We start from the raw sequence: 22,031 nt of genomic DNA, 5'->3' as shown, positions 1-22,031 counted from the left end.
TAACATCTTAGAACATATCTGAGAAGTTCAAACCAAACAGATTATGTGGTAAAAACAAATATTATGGTTTAGCCCAATTTTAACAATAACTATATATTTACATCAGTTATTTTCTTCTTTTCATTGCAACATTTACATAATTTACATTGTGGAAATATAAACATTTGAAAAATTAAAAATAACAATAACATATTTTATTTGGAAATCTTTAACAGTAGCTTTGTGATTTAGAATAATTTAACCTTTGATAATTCAGATTAGTCTGTTTTTTACCACAATTAATATGGTCCTTGAAAAGTTCTATTAAAAATTTAATTATGATTCACTGAGATAAAAAAATGGAAAATTTTAGAAAAATGCCTGGTTATCAAAACATGATAGCTCTGTTGTCTGATTTATAATTAATACTGAAAAGAAATAAAAGAATCATTTCTTTCTACTAAACTGGTCTACCTAGATAAGTATATCAAATAAACAGGAAAACAGTTAGATTTTTGAGTAAGATTGTTTGGAGTTTGGGAGGGAAATGTACTTCAAAATATTAAAAACTTCGTGTAGTCACTAAATTTTAATTAATATATTTTAGTTCCTCTCCATACTGGCTGACATGGAGAGGAAAAGGCTTATTAGGTTAAGACAACTTAGTCTTCATATTTCCTAATTCTTACACACTGTTTCCACCAGAAGAGTGTAGCTTAGTGAAAAAGCTAAAATTCAATCAGAACTATGTGAAATATTATGATAGATTCAAAAAATATTTTTTCTTCAACACTAAAATTGTGATATTATTAGACATTTTAGAGCTGAGAAAAGCTAGATATTTGAAACACTTTTCTGTTTTACTAAGATGTAACTAATCATTACCCTACACCAATGTGTGATAGGAAAATTACCATCAGTAGTAATATAATAAAAATTGAATCAATTACCCTTTTTGGAAAACAATGAATACTTGTGATGATTCAAGAATTACTTTATAAAGCTTTGTCAGTTATAATCTTAAACACAACTTTAAAATAAAACGAAGATTAGCATACTGGTCACATATTTAACACTAGGCATTTGAAGCCCTAAAATGTCACTAATGTGGTTGGGAAAATATTTCTTACTGATATTACTTTGAAAGTAAGATTATGTATTAAATATAGAATATTTTCTATATTACTCAAATCTTTATGTATTTTCTTTTTTATTTAGTTCATTGATCCATGAATTTCTTTTTATGTAAGATGAAAAGCAGTGATTCAATTTATTTTACCAGTATTATTTAGTGATTTAAACACGATTAATTGACATGTTTATTCCCCCTTGAGTTTCGATGCCATTTCTGATATATATCTAGTGCATAGACACACATGGTTTCAGTTTTTAAATCTCCAACCTTAGTCTACATGTTTATACCTGCAGCAACATAGCACCCACATCATATATCTTGATGTCTGATAGAGCGAGTTCCCTCATCTCATAATTATTTTTCAAGAGGTGCTTGCCTATTTTTGACCCTTTGTGCTTCCATAATATCAACTTCTCAATGGTCAAATTCCTGAATGAACTTCTTTGGATTTTGATTGGGATTACATTAAATCAACAGATTAATTTGGAGAAAATATATGCTGAGAATGTAGAATTTTCCAGTTATTGAATACCTTGTAAGTTTCCAAGTTTTAACTCATCAGTAGTCACTAGTTTTTTTATAGAGGTCTTTTACAACTTCATGAACTATATGCCAAATTCTACCGCATTTCCAATGCTTTCAAAAATAACACATTTTCATAACATAGTTTCAAACATAACAAATTTCATAAATGTAATATTTAAATACAATACAATTGCTTAATTTAGAAATATTATTGGGGCTGGGTTTGGTGGCTTATACCTGTAATCCCAGCACTTTGGGAGGCCAAGGTGGGCAAAGAGCTTGAGCTCAGGAGTTTGAAACCAACCTGGGCAACATGGTGGAAACCCGTTTCCACAAAAAATACAAAAATTAGCCAGTCATGGTGGCACATGCCTTTAGTTTCAGCTACTCAAGAGGCTGAAGTGGGAGGATTACTTGAGCCTGTGAGGCAGAGAACGCAGTAAGACAAGATCACACCACTGCACTCCAGCCTGGGCAACAGAGCGAGACCCTTTCTCAAAATAAACAAATTAAATTAAATATTGTTGGTATGCATCTATATAAATTTTTATATTGTTATTGTATCCACCAAGCTAGTCTTTAAAATATTTAATATTTTATCATATACTTATATTATTATCTACAAATAATTTAATTTTATTTTTTTCTAATTTTTTTCCTTATAAAACTGGCTAAACTCTTTATCTCAAAGAAGAATAAAAGTAATACTGGTTGCTCCAGGACTTAAGACCTTAGGCTTGCAGTGGCATGTCATCATTTCTTTCTTGTTCTATTGGTTAGAACAAATCACATAGCCAAACCTGAGGTTAAGTTATGGGGAAAAACACTCCACCTCTTTAGTGAAGAATGGAAGCTCACTGGCAAAGGTTATGGATAAAGGGAGGAATGGAGAATTGAGCCATTAATACAATCTCCAACAGCATGTTTGTTTTTAACAATTTTTGAAGTTTAACTTTTTCGTGTTTCAGCATGATATTTACTATAGAATGCCGTCTTATTAGATATACTATTGTAATGGATCGGGTTCCCTGGATGCAATTCCTGAGACAGGGTTTGATATTCAGGATATCTGAGGTGTCAATACAGTGAATGAGAGTTGGAGAAAACAGGATTGAGCAGAAGATATCAAACTGCAATGTGAATCCAACAAACTGTGTGATTCATTAGAGTCCTCTAGAGAGAATTAGTATATCAGAGGGTTTTATTGTTGTTTTAACATAGGCCCTAAATGTCCAAGCTACTAGACTCTCTGCAGCTAGGAGAAACACTGAAGAATCTAACAGGAGCAGGTGATCTGTTGAGAGCGTTCTTAGCAGCAGGGGCAGTAAATACTTCCTTGAAGAGAAATCTGAGAAAACCATTTCCCTGTCTACTGCACCTCTATTACCTTAAAGAAATGTGTTTTTCATTCACAGCACACTAGGTATATTATCAAATTATTATTTAATACATAATGAATGAAAGTATTTAAAATTATAATTTTCTCCTTTAATTAATTAATGTAAGGAATTGAATATTGCTATGGCTCGAATGTAAGGCCCCTCCCAAACTCATGTTAAAATTTAATTGTCTTCGTAACAGTTTTAAGATGTAGGACCTTTAAGATGTGATTAGACCATCAGGGCTACACCCTTATGAATAAATTAATGCTGTTATTGCAAGAGTGGATTTGTTACCACAGGAGTGGATTCCCTATAAAAGGATGAGTTCAGCTTTGTTTTGTTCCTTTCTCATCCATATGACGCCTTCTCCCGTTTTATGATGCAACAAGAAGGTCCTCTTTTCAGATGCTAACACCTGGATTTTTAACTTTCCATCCCCCAAAACTGTGGAAAAAAATTCTGCTCATTATAAATCACACAAGCTATAAATTACCCATGGTATTCTGTTTTGACAGCACAAGCCAGACTAATAAAAATATTTTCTAAATTTAATTAAACCTTGATTTATTGCATCAAACTAAATTTGTTCCTCCACTTACGTCTTTGAGCTACATTTTGAATGATTTCATCTTACCTAACTTTCATTTAACTTATGATTATCAGCAATGTATTAGGTAGATTAACCTTTCAATTGAGTTTTTAACTTTGATTATTATAATTTTTATTATTTACATATAAGATTTTTTTTTCCTTTTGCAAGTTCTTTTAATACTTTCTAATTTGTTTTCATCTAAGCATTGCCTTGCCTGATTTGGCCAATAAAATATACCTCCTCTGCAGCCATTAAAAGTAGAGGAGATGTTGACCAGACATGGTGGCTCATGCTTGTAATCCCAGCAGTTTGGGAGGCGAGGTAGGTGGATCACTTGAGGTCAGGAGTTCAAGACCAGCCTTGCCAACATGGTGAAACCCTTCTCTACAAAAAAATACAACAATTAGCTGGGCGTGGTGGCAAGTGCCTCTAACCATAGCTACTTGAGGACTGAGGCTGGAGAATCACTTGAACCTAGTAGGTAGAATGAGCTGAGAGCAGGCCATTGCATGCCAGCCTGGGCAACAGAGCAAGACTCCATCTAAAAAAAAATCAAAACGAAGTAGAAAAGATGTGGATTTACTACTTATTTCCTCTTACTCTGTGGGCTTCACTTTTAATGTTAAAATTTTACTGGACAGAGAGAATGTCTTATTGAAATTTCTGCTTGAGTAGACTGAGACCTTGGCTTCTGTTTCCTCACTTTCAGGCCCTTGCACACAATTCTGTCAAATACAAAGTTGAAATTAATCAGTTGGACAAATGTTCCAGAACAAAAAGTAATATATCTGCTTTACATTTGGGGTACTGCTCTTACTTTGAATCTAGACTGATTTTTATTATCTTGTTAGCAAATTTGGGAATTAAAAAACCTGTAAACATCTAATTCTGCATTTTCAGTTCCTTTTGATGGAAACATTTTGTTAAGATAGGCTTTATAATCATATTACTGGAAATAAAAGTTAAATTCATATATAAGAATCATAACCTAAGTATTATAAAATAGAAAGTCTATGCAAATTAATGGAAAATCAATAAACTCCTATATCAAACTACTTGAGATTGGAAAACCAATGAATGTTACATTTCTTAGTAGATTAATACAGACTTGGTGGAGATTACAAACTTACTTTCTATTTACTTAAAAAAGATATATTTCTTTTTTTAATATATCAGAAACTCCCTGAAAAGATCACTCTACATAACCTATAAAGTTTTTAAAAGTAGGGTTCAACATGGTAAAATTGATTAAATATATCACATACAGTATTTTTAATATGAGAATAAAAAAAGAATCAGATAGAATGAAAGTATATTAATAAAATAGAATATATTGCACATACTATGTATAAGGATTGCATTTGATAATTTTGTTTCACATAGATACAAGTGTGTATAGTGGAATTTGTGAAAAAAATAGTTTCACACCCTGGGTCAACAAAAGTTTGAAAGTCACTGGATAATATAGGGAATACAAGCGAATTAGAAAAAATTCACTCTATGTACATTGAAGGAACAAGATATTTTTTATCACATTTATAACTATAGGAGTAAACTAGTCCACTTTAACACACATAGTAACTTTCTGCTGTTTGGGATGATTACAATAAATGCAGTATAACATGTGTTACTAAATCACAAGTAACCAGGATTTAGGTTTTAAATATCTGGATCGCCTTTGCTTTCCTTTTTCATTCTTGATTTTCTATATTTGTTACCAGGTGAGCAGGACAAAGAAAAGTATAAAAAACTTGACTACTTAAATTTATTTTATTATAGGAAACTAAACCAAATTTTAAAAGAAAGAAACAATTGTAGTTTTTGATAGAAATATAAAACAGATAGGCTCAACAGATGATTATTTTACTCCTTGGGAATTTTATTTAAGCAAACATTATTTTCTCTGATACTATAATTAAATTTAAGTTGATTATAATTGATGAACTTATGCTCTATATTTGCCATTTTCTAGTACGAAAATTGCTTAATTTTGAAGTAAATTAGTTTTAAAAAAATCAGAAGCAAATACGATTATATTTTCTCAGGGATAGATATGACACAGTATGTACATTTCATGTCAGTAATCTAAAAAGTGCTAGAAACAGCAATTTCCTAGTTATTCAATGAAAATAACAACTTTTACTGATAGCTCTGTAGCCATTCAATACTCTGAACTACACTATATTTGTATAGCATGTATAAGCACAGTTTATAATTTGTCAGCAGAAAGACATCTTGCAATTAGCTTGCTATATAGAAGTGACCTAGTCAGTATTATCTGGAGAATGCCATCTAACATTGACAGCATTCTCTTAGTTAAAGATAGAAAACTGTCAGGATTTCCATTAAATTTATATTCCCAGGGGTTTGTAACTTGGCATCAAAAATGCCACAAGTGTACACTTAGCATGCAAGGTGTTAGCAGGGTAGTTTATTTTAAAAGGCTGTATGTATACTGTAAAAATGTCCTTCAAGCTTAAAAAGGCAGCCTGGCAACATGAAGGTCTGCATAAGAAAACATCTATATTAATACTGTCTCTGTGTTCCTAGAAATCCTGCTGATGTTTTAACCAGGGAAAGAAAATGATAGAGCTACAGTTGACTGGAAATGTCATACTATTTAGCGAGCTATTTTTGTGTCCTCAGCTGTTCATGTATGTTCAAAAAGGACTCTTCTAATTCTAAACATATCTTCAAATAAGAATGTCATAATTGTATTGCATAATCTGAGGTGGGACTTGCCCTTTAAAAACAATGTCATAGCTTTTAATCTTTTAGTCTTAAGTCTGACAATTACTAGCAGCTGGTGGAAACTCAAATTAATATAAACACTAATTACTCAAAATATAAAACAGTAATAATAATAACGCCTTGCCAAAAACACTTGCACGATGTCTTAGAAATTAAACCATATAAAATGGAAAGTACATTTTTAACATTATGATATGAGGTACTTCAAGCAAGGTAAGAAAACATAGAATTTTCTATTGCCTACGTGGGAGGCAGACTAGGGTTGCTGATACTGCTAAACTTCAGTGGTATCTATTATAAGCTGTCTAAGCCTTCTCCGTATTCTGCTCTTAATAATTGCAAGAAAGAGGAATTGTGTCTATTGATGAATGTTTATATTAGAATCAGTAACATCAAATTTCATTAATCTTTAAACTATAGAAGTCACTTGGGGGCTTCTGTTCAAGATGAAATTACAGTGACATGTTTTACTCTCCTGACTGACTAAAACCACCACCAAACCAGAATGCACAGAATATCAGTTTCCAAGATAATGGACATTAAGCAATGAAGAAAAATGTATAATGGAAGCAGACAAGGTGAGCGCTACCATTGCACCAAAATACTGATTAGAGAGTTTCCAGGTTTGGTACAAAAAGAAAGAACAAAGCAGGGCCTAGCACACTATCTCAGGTGAGAAGATTAATCTAAGTGTCTCGATAAAACAAGGCAGCAACAGTCATCGGGGCAAATGATGGCAAATAAGAGAACCACATAGACAGAAATTCCAGTAATCTGAGAGTATCATTCTTAAGTGTTGAGCTACATATTAGCTGGTGTGTTCCTGCAGTGCAACTCCCTGAGGCTAAAGACCCACCCAAAAAAGTTATAAGGAATAATAATCAGTGTTCCCATGGGGCTAAAAAAAAGTGCCTGTTACGCTAGACAGGCTAGAAAATCTTAAAATTATCACAGCATTGAGTAGAGTATTCATAAATATATTGCTTTTATAGTGTACAATAAACGAGCTCTAGAATAAATACAGCTTACATCTACCTAAAAGTATTCAATGAGCAAAACCCAAATGGATCAAACTGTTCTCAAATAACTTTATGTATCATGCAAAAATACTGAAAAAATGTATGAGGGAGCAAAAAAATAGAATCTTCAACCAAAATTACATGACATAAACAGGCAGCAGAAATACAATTCACAATGAAGAAAATGAAAAATAATAAAGAGACAGTCAATCAAAATTGACCCAGAATGCATCGATGCTAGAATTAGCAGGTGGAGACAATAAAACACTTTTAAAAGCTAAACTATATTTCACATATTCAAAAATTAAGTAGAGGTATATAACTACAAAACAAATGTACAAACTATTAGAGCAGCAAATGCCAACATCAAAGATGCAATGACCATGAACAGAATACAGGGCAGATAAAATATTGCAGAGAAAAAGATTAGTACACTTGAAATGGAATGGCAATGGAAACTTTCTAAAAATAAAAAACAATTGGTAAAATTAAGAACAGCATAAGGGCAATAGAAATCCCTGAAGGGAAGGATTCTCAAATTTATTGAAAACTATAAACCCCTAAGTTCAAAAAGTTTAACAAACCCAAAATGCAATAAATATAAAGTAAGTTGCAACAAAGTGTACCACAGTCAAATTGCACGAAGCCAGTGATAAAGAGAAAAGAAATTGTAAAAACAGGCAGAGAAAAAGATACCTTTTTTATTTGTGTGTATCATTATACACAGAGAAACAAATATTGTAAGTGAGAAGATAGTAGAACAACATCTTTAAAACACTGAAAAAAACTATCAATATAAAATTCTATAGACATTGGTAATATATTTTAATAATGAGTGTTAAAGTGACATTTTCAAAATACAAATGTTGTTGTTGGCCTGCTTTTCCATTTAGTCTGATTCTTTCCCTTTTGTTGGGGGTCTGGACCAATTATATTTAATATTATTATTGATGTGGTTAAGTCTATTGCTTTGCCATGTTTCTCCTATTTACTTCATATCATTTGTTTCCTTTTATGTCTTTTATATATATATATATACTTTAAATCCCATTAAAAGATGATTTACTATTTAAATAAAAATCATAATGTGTTAAAATTCATATATGTGTAAGTAAAATGTATATAACTAATAATATATAAAGTAGGAGTGGAGAGAAATGAAAGAATACTTTTGGAATAAATATTTTTGTATTTTTTTTTCTATTATTAGCTTGTTAGCCATCGCTCTTTACACTGTTATTTCATTTTGCCTCGTAGTTTATTGTATACTTCTTTCATACATGATACAACATTTTGAAATATCATTTGCTTATGCGATATCACGTGTTAAAGAAGTATACAATAAACTATAAGGCAAAATAAAATAACAGTATAAACAGCCATTGCTAATAAGCTAATAATAGAAACAATTAAAAAAATTCATTTCAAAAGACATAAAAGGAAACAAATGATATGAAATAAATAGGAGAAACATAGCAAAGCAACAGACTTAACCACATCAAATAATAATATTAAATATAATTGGTCCAAACCCCCAACAAAAGGGAAAGAATCAAACTAAATGGAAAAGCAAGGGCAAACTTGATGTTGCCTTCAACAAACACAGTTAAGGTATAAAAGAAATACATTGAAAATAACATGAAAAAATTATACCAGTTATAACTAATCAAGAAAAGCCAAAGGAGATACATTAATATTAGAAAAAAATATATTTTAGAGCAAATAATATTACCAGGGATAAAGAAAATACTTTCACAATGAAAAAGTACATACAAGTACATAAAAAGGATAAATCTCTATGAATCTAAATATAGACCCTCAAAATACATAAAGCAAAAACTAACAGAAAAAGAAGATAAAGACAATTCCATATTTATAGCCAGAGACTACCACACTACGCATCCAATATTGGTAAAACAAGGAGAAAGAAAATCAGAAAAGATACAGATTACCTGAATAACACTGTCAAGCAAAAATATCTCACTTCCTTTTATTCAAGACTCCACACAACCACAGCAGAATATCACCTTTTCTTACAAATGTACATAAAACACTCATCAATATAATAAGTATATTCTTAAACACAAAGTGACTTTCAATAATTTCTACTTATACAAAGAATATCCTTTGACCACATGGAATTAAATTTAAAACAACAGAAACAACTCTCTCACACCACTCACTAAATATTTGAAAAATAACAGTAATTCATATCTAAAGGAAGCCTGGTTTAATTTAGAAAATACTCTGAACTAAAGAAAAATTATAACATATTATATCAAAAATTTGTTGGTTGTTGTTAAGGCATGTTTCAGGAGACATTTATAACACAAAATGCAAAAAGTAAAAATGTACATAAAGAAACAAGGTCTTATGTCAGTGACCTCAGATATACGTTAGAAAACTAGAAAATAAAGAGCAAATAAAACCCAAAGTAAACAGAATCAGTAAAATTCAGAGGAGAAATCAATAAAATGGAATTTGAAAAGAGAAACACAAGCCAAAAAGCTTTGTTTTGGGAAGATCAACAGCACTAATAAAGTTATACCTATTGTGACCAGGAAAGTGGCAAGAAGGGAAAATTACCAATGTCAGAAATGAAAGAGGCGGCTTTCCTAAATATTCCACAGAGATAGAGGAAAATAGGTAATTATTATAAATATGCCAGTCAATTCAATTATTTATATGAAATGGACAATTTTTTTGAAATAATTTATCCATCTTAAACTAACGGCATTCCAAGAAGTAATGAATAAGCTGAGTTTCCGTATATCTACTGAAGATATTGGATTTCTAATTAGAAAACTTTCCACAAAGAAACTTGTAGTACCAAAACAAGACAATGGCAGTAGTGTGTCCTTACCTATCGATAATTATCTTGAATATAAATGGATTATCAAATGAAAATATATACAGTAATTGAATAGATTTTTAAAAATTGAGACCCCAGTGTATGCTGCCCACAAAAGACTCATTTACCTGTGAGAAAACATATAGTCTAAAAGTAAAGGTGTAGAAAAAGATACACCATGCTAAGGAAAACAAAAAAGAACAGAGGTAGCTGTATTAATAATAGACAAAATAACCTTTAAGTCAAAAACAATAAAAAGAGATGAAGGTCATTATATAATGATAAAGAGGTACATACAGCAAGAGGATATAACAACTATAGATATATAAGCACCCAACATCAGGCCACATAAATATTTAAAGAAAATATTAATAAATCTGAACAGAAAGATATACTGTAAAACAATATTAATAAGGGACTTCAACAGCTCACTTCCAGCAGTTGGAAGATTATCCAGCAGAAAATCAATAAGGAAATATTGGACTTAAACTACACTACAGACCAAATGGACTACGGACACTATAGACTAATTAAGCTACAATATAGATAAAAGGTGGTATTCTGCTGGTGTATACACATATATAAAATATTCCATTCAGTAAACCACAGTATATTCATTATTCTCAACTGTGTATAAAATATTCTTGGAATATATCATATAAAAAGTAACAAAGCAAGTCCTAATAAATTGAAGAAGACTGAAATCATACCAAGTATCTTTTCTGACCAAATTAGTATAAAGCTGGAAATGAATCACAAGAGGAAGTTTGGAAAATTCACAAATGCACAAAAATTAAACACATTCTCTCCTGAACAATCAATAAATCAATGAATAAGCTTTTCAAAAAATTTAAAATATTTCTTGAGGGAGAAGGGAATAGATGGCCAAATACATGTAGTCAAGAAGCATTGCTGCCACCAAGGGAGTCCAAAGTATCAAGTAAATCACCATAATTTGGGGAGCTCTTTGAAGAGAAAATGCTCAGAGTGGATGGAGAAACAGTGCTGATGCTGACATTGAGGAGGGAGGAAGCTGGATACCCTGCACTGAGGAGGGAGGAAGCTGGGTACCCTGCACAAGGTGCCCAAATGCCAGGGCTAGTTCACAGCCCTGAGTGGCTCCAACACTCTTTCACGATAAAAATAAATAAACAAATAAATAAATAAATGAATAAATAAGTTGTAGAAAGAATGGACCTCAACACACTAAAGGCCATATATAACAAATTCACATCTAACATCATACTCAACTGTGAAAATTCGAAATCTATTTATTTAAAATCTAGAATAAGAAAACAACGTTTACTTGCACAGCTCAGCACAATATGGGAAGTCGTAGCCAGACCAATTAGGCAAGGGAAATAAATGTTATACAGATGAAAAAAAATAAGTTTTTTTTGTCTGTTACAGATGACATGATCTTGTATATATAAACACTAAAGACTTCACCGAAAGGCTGTTAGAACTAATAATTTCAGTGAAGTTAAAGAATACAAAACAACTTAGAAAAATCAGACATGTTTTTATACTTTAACAATAAACGATGTAAAAATAAAAAAATAAAACAATCTCCTTTACTATCACATCAAACAAAATAAAATAATTAGGAGTAAATTTAACCAAGGAAGTGAAAGATCTGCGTGCTGAAAACTATAAAACTTTCATGAAAAAATTGAAGATTACATGAATAAATGGAAAGATATTCCATGTCCATAAACTGGAAGAATTAATATTGTTAAAATGTCAAATACTGCCCAAAGCAATAGGCAGAGTCATTACAATCCTTATCAAAATAGCAATAACATTATTCAGAAAAATTAAAAATAAATTCTAAAATTTGTGTATAATCTGAAAAGACCCCAAATAATCAAAAGAATCCTGAACAAAAAGGAACAAAGCTGGAGGAATTATACTAGGTGACTTCAAAATGTACTAATAATCTGTAGTAACTAAAACATTAGGGCACTGACATAAAAACAGATATACAGATAAAAGGGATAGCATTGAGAGCTCAGACATAAATTTACACATTTAGAGCCAACCAATTTTTGACAATGGTGTCAAGAACACACAATGAGGAAAGGGTAGTTTCTTCAATAGATGATGCTGAAAAAACTGGATATTCTGATGCAGAAAAATTAAACCATGCCCTTACCTCACACTGTATAGAAAAATCAAAATGAATTAAAGAATTAAATGTAAGAAATGAAACTAGGAAATGACCCGAAGAAGACATAGAGAAATGTTCCAAGACCTTTATCTTGTCAACAATATTTTAGATACCCCCAAAGCACAGGCAACAAAAGCAAAAATAGACAAATGAGATTACATGAAATGCAAAAGCTTCTGCATAACAAAGAAAATAATCAACAGAGTGAAGAGACAATCCACAGAATAAAAGAAAATATTTACTATATATTTGTTGAGTTTAATATCCAAAATATATAAATATAAATATATAAATAATATATCTGACACAGTATATAAACTGTATATCTAACTATATAAATATAGGTATATAAATATAAACTGTATATCTACTAAGGGTTTAACATCTAAAATATATAAAGAATTCTGATTACTCAGTAGCAAAAAAATACATTTAATCCAACTAAAACTTGCCTTTTTCCAAAAATAATTGGAAAAAATGTCTTCAAAAGAAGACACAAATGGCTAACCAGTATATGACAAAATGCTCAGCATAACTTATCATAGGGAAATGCAAATTAAAATCACAATGAGATATTATTTCATGCCTGTTATAATGGCTATTATCAAAAAAATGAATAATAAGTGTAAAGGATGTGGATAAAAGGCAAACTTTGCACATTTTCAGTGGCAAGGTAAATTAGGCAACAACAGACCACATATATGAGGGTGGTCTGACAAGATAATAATGGTGTTGAAAAATTCCTATCACCTATCACCTAGTAATATTGTAGCTGTCATAATGTACTATAGCACAACGCATTAGTCATTGTCACTGGTGTGAATGAACTTACTAAGCTGCCAGTCTTAAAAAATTCTGTACAGTACATAATGCTTGATAACGCTAATGAACAATTACGTTACTGGTTCATGTGTTTACCATATTATACTTTTTTATCATAATTTTAGAATGTACTCCTTCTACTTATAAAATATAGTTAACTGTAAAACAGCCTTAGGCATGTCCTTCAGTAGGTATTCCAGAAGGCGTTTGTTATCATAGGAGATGACAGCTTCATGTGAGTTATTGCCCCTGAAGACCTTTCAATGAGACAAGATGTGGAGATGCAGAGAGTGATATTGATGATCTTGACTCCATGGAGGCTTAGATTTATTTTTGTGTTTGTGTCTTAGTTTTTAACAAAAAAGTTTAAATAGTAAAAAATTAAATAAAATAAATGCAAAATAGCTTATACAAGAAGGATATAAAGGAAGGAAAGATTTTAGTACAGCTGTGAAATGTGTTTGTGTTTTAAGATAAGTATTATTACAAATGAGTCAAAACATTTAAAAGTACATAAAGTAAAAAAGTTACAGTAAGCTAAGGTGGCTTTATTATTGAACAAAAAAATATTTGTACAAATGTCATGTAGCCCAAGTGTACAGTGTTCTGAAAATCTACAGTAGTACACAGTAACATCCTAGGGTTTCATGTTCACTCACTACTTACTGACTGACTTACCTAGAGCAACTTCCAGTCCTGCAAGCTCGATTCAAGATAAGTGCCCTATATAGTGTATCCTTTTTAATCCTTTATATGTATTTTTACTCAACTGTTTCTATGTTTAGGTACACAAATAGGTACCATTTTACTACAATTACCTACAGTACTTAATGAAATAATATGCCATACAAGTTTGTAGCCTATGAGCAATAAGCTACATCACAGCTGAGGTGTCTAGTAGGCTATACCACTTATGTTTGTGTAAATACACTGCAATATTCACACGAAGACAAAATTGCTTAATGTTGCATTTCTCAGAACATATCTTCTTTGTTAAACCACATATGACTGTACTTCAAACTGTCACGTTGTACTTAATAAATGCATGTAATTTTATCTATAAATTTGAAAATTAAAAAAAAAAATCCAGGCCTAGATTGTTTCATTGGTGAATTCTGTAAAACCTTAAGAAAAAAATAATAATGCCAATTTTATACAAAATCTTCTAGTAATTTACATTAAAATATTTATTTCTCAGTTCATTTTATAAGGGTATTATGATGCTGATATCAAAGCCATGAAAATAAATTAGATAAAATAATAAAAATGACAGATATCCCTCATAAATATGGTGGACACATTACAAACAAATTTTGGCAAACTGAATTCAACAAAATAAAAGAAAAGCTAATTACATCTCATGATCAAGTGGGATTTATTCCATGAATGTTAGTTTGTTTCAATAATGAAGATCAATCAATGTAACTTACCATATTAACAAATTAAACATAAAAACGACCTGATCCTCACAAAAGACACAGAAAAAAGCATTCATAACCATCCAACATCCATCCTTCCCAAAATATGTTAACTTAGGAATTAAAAAAAATGAATACTGACAAATTGTTTCTAAGAAAACTCACAGCTTATGACAACTTATTTGTAAAAATGTTACTGATTTTCCTCTAAGATCAAAAGGAAAATGGGAATTTCTCTCTCCCAACTTTTGGTCAATATTGTACTTGAAAGTTTTACCAACCGCAAAAAAAGAAAGGAAGGGAGGGTAGGAGAGAGAGATGGATTAGAAATGAAGAAATAAGCTGTCATTATTCAGTTTTAGAAAAATCCAAAATTGAAATTAAAAGCAATAACATTTACAACAATAATAAATATATGAATACTTAAGGATAAAACTGACTAGAGATTGTTAAGCCTATGTATTCAAAAGTACAATACTTTGCTGAAGAGAAATTAGATAGTCTAAATGAATATGACAATGTATATGATGCTGAAGACCCTGTATTGTCAAGATATCAATTCTACCCAATATGGTCAATAGCTATAAAAAAATCAATCAAAATCCTAAAAGTCTGGCCAACAGCATATAAAAAGTGCTCAAAGTCACTAATCATAAAGGAAATGAAAATTCATACCCAAATGAGATATCACCTCACATCCATTGTAATGGCCATTATTCCAAGGACAGAAAATAACTAGTGGTTTTGAGCATATTTAGAATCGCTGTGCATTGTGGTTCAAATGTAAAATGCTGTAGCCATTATGAGAAATGTATGGATGTTCCTTTAAAAAATTAAAAATAGCATTTCAATATAATTCAGCAATCCCACTACTAAGGAAGCAGCCAAATTAATTCAATGCAGAATCATGGAGATATTTTCACACTCATATTCATGGCAGTATTTACAACAGACAAGACACGGAAACACCCCAAATGTCTATCCATAAATAAATGAATATAAAAATGTGGTATATTCATACAATGAACTATGCAGGACTAAAAATAAGGAATTCTGTCACATACAACATGTACAATCCTCCAAGATATTACACTAAGTGAAATAAACCAGTCACACAGTCACAAATAGACAAATACTGTAGGATTCTACTCATGTGAAATATCTAAAGCAGTTCAAAATCATAGAAACAGAAAATTAAATTTGTTGCCAAAGGCTGGGGAGGGAGAGAAAAGAGGAAGCTAGCACTTAATTGCAAACTACAGAGTTGTAGTTTTGCAATATAAGAAAGTTCTAGATATCTATTGCACAGTGATAACGACCATAATGAACATTACTGAACTGTACACTTAAAATAGTTAAGAAAATAAATGTATTATGTGTTTTTCACCACAATTAAAAATAGCTGGGTTTTTTTTCACAGAAACTGAGAAGCTTATTTTAAAAACTAAATAAAATTGATAAGGAAACATAATGATGTAAACATAATGATGCAGAGTAATAAAATCAACTTTAAGAAAAAACAAAATTGTATAACTAAAGCTACCTGATATGAGACTTATTATTAAGATACTATAATCAAGGCAAAGTGGTTTTTGTGTAAAGAAAGATGAATAGATCTACTTAACAGATACAGAGTCCAGAAAAAAGATAAACATTTATACGAAAAACTGATTTTGGCAAATGTGTATTTCAGTGGAGAAAAGATACGCAACAAATAAACTTTGACACACATCTCACATCTTATATAAAATTTAATTAAAAACGAAAAATTGATCTAATTGGAAAACCAGAAACTACAATTATTTTAGAAGAAAACAAAAGAGATAATATGATCTTTTTGGCCTCAGATTGGACAAACAAAAATCAATAAAGGGATAAATTGATACAATGGACTATATCAAAAGAAACCAAACATTCTACTCCTAAATATTTATCTAAGAAAATTATAGTATATAACCCTACAAAGACTTGCACACAGGTCAAAATAATTATGCTGACTGAAAGAAGTCAGACAAACAATAAGTGCATACCCTATGATTCCATTTATGTAGAATTCTATAAAATGCAAATCAACTTCTGATGACAGAGGAGATCTGTTATTGCTTAGACATAAGGGTACATGTTGAAGGGACAGGAAGGAGGAATTATCTCGTAGCATGAGGAAAAATTTTGGGGTGATAAATATTCATTATATTGATTATGATGATTTTTCACAGGAGTATACATATGCCAAAATGTGTTAATTTGTATGTGTTAATTATATGCATTTTTTGTCAATTATACCTTAAGTAAATAAATAGATAAATAAATAAATAAAATAATGCAGTTTCCTCCTTCTAAAACTAGAGTTAGTCACTCAGGAGTATCAAATTTCACTTGAGTTGAAAATTTAAATATGTGCTAAATCTGGTAACAGTTTAGATTACCTTTATTGTTGTTAAATTGTTTTGAGTGTTTTTTCTTTTTATTTCTCAACTACAACACACTGTGAGTAAATTGAAACATTCATGAATTTCATCTTTGTTTGCTTGCTGTTACCCAATTTAAATACCATTATTGCTTGGTAAAGGCAATTTGCCTATTATGAATTTTTGTGGTATATATGTACTACACATCTTTATTAGCTTTACAAAAGATTTAACAAATTGTGTGTGTGTGAATGTGTGTCATTGTGTACATGCAGTACCATCTAAGGAAGCCAAAATAAAAGGTAGGAATAGACGAAGAAAGGAAAGAGAAAAGAATGAAAGAAGGTAGTATTTGTTAAACATCTATATTGAGCAAATCTGCATAATTGAAGATTTTCTTAATTAACTATTCCTTATTGAAGCCTATAGTTTATTTAGGAAGGAGCTGGTTTGCTTTTCCAAAATTGTGATAAGTGTACATACTATAAAATTTATTAACAATTTTTAAGTGTAAATTTCAGTAGCATTAAGGACATTCACATTGTTGTGCAACAATCACCACTATCCATCTCCAGAACTTTGTATCATTCCGTACTGAAACTTTGTACCTATTAAACACTAACTCCTCATAATGCCACCCCCCAAGCGCTGTTCTGCTTTCTGTCACTGTGAATTTTACTTTTCTGACTAAAGCACAGAAGTGTAATCATATAGTATTTTTCCCTTTGTATGGCTTGCCATAATGTCCTCAAAGTTCATCCATATTGAAGCATCTATCACAATTCTATTCCTTTTTAAGGCCGACAAGTATTTTATTGTATTTATATATCACATTTTCTTTACTCACTCACCTATTAATCGATATCTGTGTTGTTTCCACTTCCTAGCATTTGTCAATAATACTGCCATGAATATTAGTTCACAAATATCTGTTTCAGTCCAAGCTTCCATTCTTTTGGACACATACCCCAAAAAGAAATTGCTGAAAATTATAGTAATTCCATTTTATTTTTTAGGAACTATCATATATTTTTCTACAGAGGCTGCACCATTTTATATTCCTACCAGCAATGCACAAGATTCCAATTTCTCCACATCCTTGAAAAAAATTGTTTAAATGATATTATAGTCATCATAATGGCATTGAAGTGCTATCTCATTGTAGTTTTGATTTTCGTTTCTCTAGTGATTAGTGATGTTCAAAATGTTTTCATGTGATTCTTTTTGGCAATTTGTATATCTTCCTTGAGGAAATGGTTATTCAAGTCCTTTGCTCATTTTTAAATTTTTTGGTGGGTTTTTTTGTTTGTTTGCTTTAGGAATTTGTTATACATCCTGGATATTAAACTTTTATCAAATATGTGATTTGCAAATATTTTCTCTCATTCTGTGCTAATTTGCTTTCTAATGACTGAATCACTCCCTGGGTTAGTGCTGGCCTGCAAAAGTGCCTGTTATTCTTTGCTCCAAAATGTTTCCCTTCTTCTGCAATCTTTCTGGGTTTTATGCTTTTCTTCTTTATAATTAACATTGTTACAAGCATGCATTGCATCAATTTTTTGTGACTTTTGCCATTCTTTGACGGTTTGGTGAATTTACAAAAGAGAAAACATAACTAAGCCAAATTCTCTATAAATTTAATAGGAGTTTATAGTTGCCTATCAGAAAAATTCCATTCGTTTTCTTCAAAATCTTTTTCATTGTAGCATTATTTCCAAATGGGTAAAATTCACAAGGACATTTACTTGCATGGTCTTTTTTCATTGAAACTGCTTTATTATGTTTTAGTATAATATTTTCTATTGCTTTTGATAATTTTGATAATTTCCTTAGCTACATTACACCTCCTCTGAAACTTATCTTAGAATATACAGCCATTTCTATGGGTCCAGAACCATGTTAAGTATAAACAATAAAATAAAGCAGAAAATGTTGTCTGTATTCTCAAGTAGGTTTTGGTGTTAAAACAATTAGAGGACAAGTAAAAAAATACATAGAATAAAAAATAATATTTTTAAATGTTCACTTTGAACACAATGTGAAGTTCTAGAAGGAGGGTCAATTTGATTGAAAATAAATCTATGGTTACAACCTTTATATTATCACTTTCAACATACATGTCCTTGGATATGGAACCCAGTTTTAACTTTCTTGTGTTCATCTATAAAACAGTGTTAGCATTTCTGAATGAGTTTTATGTATTATTACAAAGAAAAATTGCAACGTAGTTTATCATGCAGAGTTAAATAATTAATATTGCTAGGTTTTATTCCTTTCTCATCGTTTTGAGTGATTTTATATAATACCTTAAATAAGGATTTAAATATATGTTATTAGATGCACCCCCACCTAAGCCAGAATTCTCTACTACAATGATGAAGCCAAGTTTTACCAGATTATTTTGAAATTTTCACTCAACTCAAAAACTCTAGTGCTTGAAAAATTTATCTTTTGTTCTAATATATTAATTTTAGGATGTTATATAGAAATGTGTGTATTATGGTAATTGTTTTGCCATCTTTAACAAGAGAGATGAATAGAATAAAATGTCACTTGTTTTATTTCATGGTCATAAGACTTAAAAATAACATACAAAAATATAATTTGTATTTGCTTTAAAAAATGAAATACAATTATTCAAGTACTTAATAAATAATGAAATGCTGAAAATGTTGCCAGTTTTACACTAACAGGTTTCTTTTTCTTTCATCAAATTGCTTTAAAAAGTTTCAGTAATGTAGCCTTCTCATTAAATACTGTTTTATTATTAAAAAACATATCAGGAGTATTATTGTTTTATGAAAAGCAAATAAACACAAGAAGTTTCTTCTATCTGTAATTCAGATCTTAAGTGAATTTATCATAACTTATGGTGTTAATTTAATTAAATTCTCATGGATCATATAACCTCAATAAAAAGTTATTAGTTGGAAGTATTACAATGGTATTGATCCATATTTAGATGTCAGGTTTTGAATTTCTATTATAGTTATGTCCAAATCAGTGTATTATGGAGATATACCTAACTTTACTAAAGATGTTTTTTCTGTTTAGATTACATTAGCAATTGTTCTTCTAGATATGACCTCAAAGGAAAGGTACAAAATCAGTCTAGTAAATTTGAAAAATTTTGTTTAGTCTCACAAGTAAGAGAGAAATAAATTAATGTCAGAACTAGTATTAGAATACAATACTTTCTCAAAATGTTCTAATGGTTTAGCAAGTAATTTTTCAAATGCTTTTTGGGAGAACATATACTTTGTAGTTTCATAACAGCTGCCTGTTTTTGTTTTTGATTTGATTTTTTCTGGATCAGTTCAAAATTGAATAAACATTTCTTTGAAAAATTCAATGCTGTTCCCAAAAGTTCTTCACACAATATTGCCCTTTGCTCGAATAATTCAGTATTTCTGATGGCAAATTTTCAGTCTATTTACTCTGTCCTTACACATTATTTATTCTGTATATTTATAGAATTACACTATCTTTGTATTTATACTAATATAGTAGTGTCAGCCAATCTTTCCTGACTGACCAGTTATTACAGTTCAAAATAAGCTTTTGAAATCTGTGAGTTTCTTGTTACTTCAAAGTTACGTATTTTTTTTATAATTTCTCTTTAGTAAGAAAATGCTATCTGCAGGAAACACAAACAAACACTATCAAAATTATATTTATGTGGCAATACTATAAGACCATGGAAAGCCAGATTGCAAAGTTTAGGCTTATGGCCTGAATAAGAGAGCAATGCCAAGGACAGGATCGTTCTCCCTCTTTGTGGGTAGGATGCCTGAGGATGCCTGTTAGATCCGAAATAATATGATCATTGCCTGCCATTCCAGGAATTTCAGCCTTCTTTAGCTTTCAGATATCATTCTTCTTATCTCATTTCATTTGTCAGCAGAGAATCTAGTCCTTTTCCAGTTTAATCACATGTGTGTTAGGAAATTAATGACAAGTGACTGCATATGACATGAACCGACCTGAGCTTTTGCAGCTAGCTCAGCTGAATACTTCACATCAGCCCGCTGCCGAACCTCTTCCCAGGGTGCTTCGTGCCTCACCACCCTGACTTCTCCAGGCTGCTTCGTGCCTCACCACCCTGACTTCTCCAGGCTGCTGATTTCTTCTCGATAATCTTAGAAATGGACACATCATTTAGAACTCTATAACATGTAAAATCAGTCACATTAATAAGATGTTACTAAAGACTTGCACATAAAATAACTGAATTATAATACAACTCACACCTACAGCCACACACACACACACACACACACACACACACTCCACCACATACCACACATGCCCATGTATTCTGAGTCATTTGATGAAGTTTCTCTCCCTAACAGTCCTGAGTTATTCTGGTATCTTGTCCCTACAGGAGTTTTCTTTGCTCCTCTTAATAGTATATATGTATTTGGTTGTTTTTTGTTTGCTCGTTTGTTTATCTCTCTCCTCCATAGAGTTAAATCCTTCCATTCAAAGCCTCACAATTCATCATTTTAGCTGGCTTGATGTATTATAACAAAATACATAAACTGGGCAGCTTAAACAACAGAAATGTATTTTCTCATAGTTTAATAGGCTAGAACTCCAAGATCTAGGTGCTAGCGTGGTTGGTTTCTGGTGAGGGCTCTCCTCCTGGCTTGTACATGGCTGCCCTTTGGTTGTGGTCTCACCTGGCAGGAAGAAAGACACAGAACAAGTTCTCAGATGTCTCTTCTTATAAAGGCACTCGTTCCATTATGAGGGCCCACACCAGTGATGTAATCTGAGCCTAATTATCTCCCAAGGGCTCAATGTTACCACATTCAAGGTTGAGGCTTCAACCTATGAATTTGGAGGGGACCTAATTTAGCCCACAGCATTATTTATCAGTCTGTTTCTTTCAGAATTGAAGTTGGAATGTCTGTTCTACTCAGGAAAAAACTGTTATCTCTTAGCCATTATTTTAATTTAACCATTGTTTCTTCCCA

At 31.1% G+C, this 22,031-nt stretch overlaps 1 long non-coding RNA gene across 1 annotated transcript in view; it reads right to left on the bottom strand.

Annotated features, from left to right (window-relative positions):
• Positions 1 to 18,364: 18,364 nt before the first annotated feature.
• The window catches only part of LOC129526231 (uncharacterized), a 182,815-nt gene continuing 179,148 nt past the window's right edge, over positions 18,365 to 22,031 (bottom strand). The window contains exon 5 of the long non-coding RNA XR_008670828.1: positions 18,365 to 21,734. This is a non-coding gene — a long non-coding RNA (uncharacterized lncRNA). The remainder of the gene's footprint in view (positions 21,735 to 22,031) is intronic.

Source organism: Gorilla gorilla, chromosome 14 (assembly GCF_029281585.2).
Source record: "Gorilla gorilla gorilla isolate KB3781 chromosome 14, NHGRI_mGorGor1-v2.1_pri, whole genome shotgun sequence".
Classification (NCBI taxonomy): Eukaryota; Metazoa; Chordata; class Mammalia; order Primates; family Hominidae; genus Gorilla; species Gorilla gorilla.
The sequence above is the reverse complement of the archived record's forward strand: the minus strand, read 5'-3'. Positions and strand labels throughout refer to the sequence as shown.